The sequence below is a fragment of the Camellia sinensis genome, chromosome 2 (assembly GCF_055761805.1).
Source record: "Camellia sinensis isolate YWXY chromosome 2, ASM5576180v1, whole genome shotgun sequence".
Classification (NCBI taxonomy): domain Eukaryota; kingdom Viridiplantae; phylum Streptophyta; class Magnoliopsida; order Ericales; family Theaceae; genus Camellia; species Camellia sinensis.
This window is the reverse complement of record NC_138962.1, coordinates 110,422,075-110,426,807: the sequence shown is the minus strand read 5'-3', so window position 1 is coordinate 110,426,807 and position 4,733 is coordinate 110,422,075. Positions and strand designations below refer to the sequence as shown.

The following is a 4,733-nucleotide window of genomic DNA, read 5'->3' as shown; positions in this document are numbered from 1 at the left end:
GAAAGTGCATGACATTCAAACTGTGCCTTTCGTCTAGTAACTGTACACCGAAAAAAATGATGAAGGTCTGTTTCAGTTTGTGAGCACCTCAAAATTGACTAGGATGCAATAGAGAAGAATTAAAAGGTTACCTGTTTTTAGATGTGAAATAAAAGATGGATCATGCAAATATATATAACATTTGAATGTGTTATGAATACCAAACCAAGTAGGTATCATCCTTCAACAAATTCAACTAGGTTAAAATAAATAAATACATAAGGGGGGAAAGCCCAGTGCACAAGGCTCTTGTTATTACAAGGTTTGGGGAAGAGTCGACAGGGTTTGGGGAAGAGTCTAATGTACGTAGCCTTACCCTGCGCATAAGGAGGTTGTTTCCATGTTTGAAACCTATGACACCCAAGTCACATGTGGAGCAACCTTATCGCTGCGCCAAGCAAATCCAACTAGTTCATGCACCAAATATAGATCAAGGTAACTAAAAAACCCACCTTTAGAGTGGCAAAATATTACAAATTGAATGGTCACATCAATCAAATGGACTCTCATCCTTCCCTCCCTCAAACAAATGGAAGAAGGAAAATGGTAAGAAAAAAATACCCCTTCTGTGCAACTGCTGAAAATATGCTTTCACTTAGTCATTTTTACGACCTAGAAACTAAAGCCATTAGATACTTTTTCAGATAGAAAACAATAAGAAATCATATTATGTTATAGCTGATTTTAGCTTTGTGAGAACCCGAATATAAAAATTAAGTAAATAATTAAATAATAATATTACAATCTCAAATATTTTGGTGGTGAATTCTAAGGTGCAAATTAAATATTATTGGAGGATCCTTTAATTAATTTTTAAACCTAAAATAAATTTATGGTGAAAGTCATTGATTTAGAAGCAAGATTTATTATTAAAAAAAAAAATTAGAGAAGAGGGTGTGACTTGAACTTTAGACCACAAAATTAATAAGTTAGACTCTTACCATTTGAATTGCATGTAACTTATATATGTATTTTGTATATTTATCTATCTATTTGACCTAAGTGTGCCCACAACTAGTATAAAATAAAATAAACACAAACCCTAAGGTGTCGTTTGGTAACACTTACGTTTTCAGTTTTCTGTTTATATTTACAAAAATTTAAAAAACTCAAATAAAAACTTGTTTGGTAAAATTTTTGATTTATAAATCAGTGGTCTCAGTTTATAAATTTGGCCAAAAAATAAAAACACAAAAAATGTGTTTCCATTTTGAGTTTTCAGTTTTTTCTTTTTACCATCCAACACTAGCCATCACTCGCCACCATTTTCCATCACCGTCTTCCGCTACTACCACCTGCCACCCACCCACCACCACCACCTGTCACCACCACTCACCACCCACCTAACACCACTAGCCACCACCTGCCGCTGCCACCAGCCACCACTAGCCACCACCCACCTGCCACCCACTCACCACCACCATCTACCCCTCGCCACACTACCACCACCACCTACCACCCACCTGCTATCCACCCGCTACCACCCTCCACTCACCACTACCATCCACCACTCGCCGCCACCACCACCACCACCACCCGCCACCTACTTGCCACCACCACTCACCACCCACCTGCCACCACCATCCACCACCTGCCACCACCAGCCACCCGCCATCACCACCCACCCCCACCACCACCACCACCACCATCACCCATCACCCACTCGCCACCCACCTGCCACTACCACCCACCACCACCCGCTACCTACCCGCCACCACCCACCACCACCTGCCACCACGCGCCATCCACTACCCACCTGCTACCACTACCCACCACCCACCACCCACTCACTACCACCCATCGTCCGCCACCGTCACCCACCCATCCACTCGCCACCACCACCCACTCGCCATCCGCCATCCGCCATCCACCTGCCATTACCACTCGTCATTCGCCATCCACCTACCATTACCACTCGTCATTCGCCATCCACCTGCCATTACCACCCACCACCACCACCACCACCACCACCACCCACCGTCACCACTTTCCACCACCATCTTCCGTCACCACTTGCCACCACTTGCCATTTCTCACTCTTTTTTATATTTTAAATTTTTTTTAAACATTTTGTCAATTACCAAATGCGTTTGTAGTTTATGTTTTTCTAAAAATAAACAAAAACCAGTTTATAAAATTTTTGTAAATATAAACTGAAAACGTAAACGTTACCAAACACATTCTAACTCTTGTTATAATTGTTTTCCACAACACTAGCAGCCCTCGCAGCCGTGGGTTTATGAAGGAAAGAGAGGGGTTTTTCAATCATCAAGATTATTGTTGCAGCCAAGAAGGAGAGCTTTGGGTGTGTTGTGCTGTGTGGCCTCCTAGGTTTTCTTCTCTTCTTTCTTTGTTCTTTATCCTAATAATATTGTTATTTAATTCATTGATGGAGAGATTGTAGGTGTATGTATTTTGTGTATATATATATGCTGTTAAGAAATCTAAGGAGTTAAATTCATGTATAGAGAATCGGTGTGAATCTTAGTCCAAAAATTCTGCACATAATCGCTAATTTTAAAAATCAAGAAACCATATCAAACGGATGAATTTTAATCTGAAATTTTTACAGTAGATCAATTACACATTGAATTACATATCTGAATTTTTTCATAATTTTTGGGAGTCGAAATCCGTATAAATTGAGGTATTCAAATCTGTCCAGGAAACCAGTCCGAAACAGTAAATTCGGGATTGTTGTTCTCTTTGGGTATAAATCCAAAAATTATCAAATTAGTGTCATTAGAACCGGTTACGAGACTAGTTTCATATGTTTTTGGCCTTGCATTGATTGCTCGTGTATATTAAGAGAACCGTCAATTTCTTTAAAGTGCTGCAGAAAACAACCTGTTTGGATATAATAAATTGTAGATAATTATTTTGATAAGAAAATCAAGTGAAACCAATTGGGTTTGAAACTTAGGATATATTAGATCATATCTGGAGGTTATTGGAATTTTTTGAATAGCGTGGAGTGGGTTTTGTAATTTTCAAAGTTAGCGAATAGGTTGGGAAGGCTTGTTTGAAATTCTGTTTTATCTTAAAGTCACAATTAATTAAGTTTTGACCGGAACCCATGTCTTGGGTGATTTTAAACCTTGAAGAACATGAACTTAGGTAATATTTAAGAGTAACGGTGAGTTGGGTTGAGCCGTGTTAGTGCGCTTTAGTTTGGGGTTACTTAGTTCGTATTCTTTAGTATTTTTAAATTAGTAGTGACGTGTAGTTTTCATATTGGTTCAGGGCACTAGTTGGACTTTCATACTCTATTCGAGGATTATATTATTTCGTTTCCAGGTGAGTAGTTTCATGCTACGTATTTTTATAAATGTTCCCCTACCCTGAACTGTTGGAAAATTAAATTGTTGTTTCAAGACTAAACTGTTTTGATAAATTATTATATTATCAATTGAATCAAATTATTTCTGAAACATATGTGAACTTGGCATACTGTAAACTATTTGTTTTGGTCTCATGTTTATAATGATGAACCACCATGTTTTGCGAAACTGATGTGTATTGATTATTGGGACCATGTGTGTATTTAGTCCAGGGAAATTATTCCACTGTGTGTGGTGACTCTGGCCACTAGGGAACAGATCCGGGTTGGGCCGTGATGACTCTAGTGCTCAACGATTGTAAGGAACAGACCTTTAAAAATAACTAGGTGACCTTCAATCGGATCGTCTTTGAGAAAAGGCTCAGGTGCCACCCTGAGGATGACTCTTAGTTCGGTATTGGATCCAACGGGGCTTATAGCCTGAGAAATGTGTGGCAGATTATTTGTTTTTATTGGTACCCAGAAATGTATTGGTGTTCATGTTATAATCTGTTTTAAGTGAAAAATGTCGTTTATCATGTTCTTGCGAGACATGAGTATTTTAAGTGTTGAATTGTGGAACCTTCTTTTTGAAACAGATTGTATTTACCAAACTGTATGCCAATCTAGTTTCTGTGATATATATCTTATTTTGGAATTGAACCCTGTTTTCAAAACTGTATTTACTATCCATGTTGCTACTCACTGAGCTATCAGCTGACTTAGTTGTTACCATTTCCAGGTGTTAGAAGGACTTAGTGTGGACTCATGGCGTAGCGGGGACTCAATTGCATGGACCTCTAGGGCATTCCTTTAGTTTAGAGTATTATGTCAAGTTTGTGCATATTTATATTTATTCTTATCGAAGTTCATTTAGGATTATTTTTGATAGGTGGGTTGTTTATATCCCATAAGTTTGGATGATTTTTTTTATTACGGTTGATTTTGCCGTTTATAATTGTGACATGTCTGGATTGAGTTTTGGTTATTTATTATTAGACTATTGTTCAGTTGTTCAATGTGATTGGATTCGTGTTTAGGCTTACGTGTGCCTTGGGCTAAGTCCCTGTGGGCCACGGCCGGTCATGCCCGGATTTGGGGTGTGACAAGCTTACCCTTCGACAAGCTTGTATTACATTTGATTCTGCACCATTCATGCTAGACCTAAGCTCCTAGTAGGAATTCTAGGATTATTATTAAGTTACCAAATTGGAAAGTAAGCCACAAATTAGGCCATATGAATTACCTTACTGAAGTAGCGATGGAGAAGGCATTCCTTTAATAAACCACACATTTCGTAGAAATATAACGAGTTCAATAATACCTGCAAAAACAAAGATATCGTATGCCAACTTCTCGGATGGCCATGGAAATG

At 38.6% G+C, this 4,733-nt stretch overlaps 1 long non-coding RNA gene across 1 annotated transcript; it reads right to left on the bottom strand.

The window, feature by feature from the left end:
* Window positions 1–367: 367 nt before the first annotated feature.
* Window positions 368–4,688, bottom strand: LOC114304657 (uncharacterized). The gene is made up of 3 exons (XR_014361532.1): window positions 4,605–4,688; window positions 4,474–4,530; window positions 368–446 (listed from the first exon to the last, which is right to left on the bottom strand). It is a non-coding gene; the product is annotated as an uncharacterized LOC114304657 (long non-coding RNA).
* Between the last annotated feature and the right edge of the window lie 45 nt (window positions 4,689–4,733).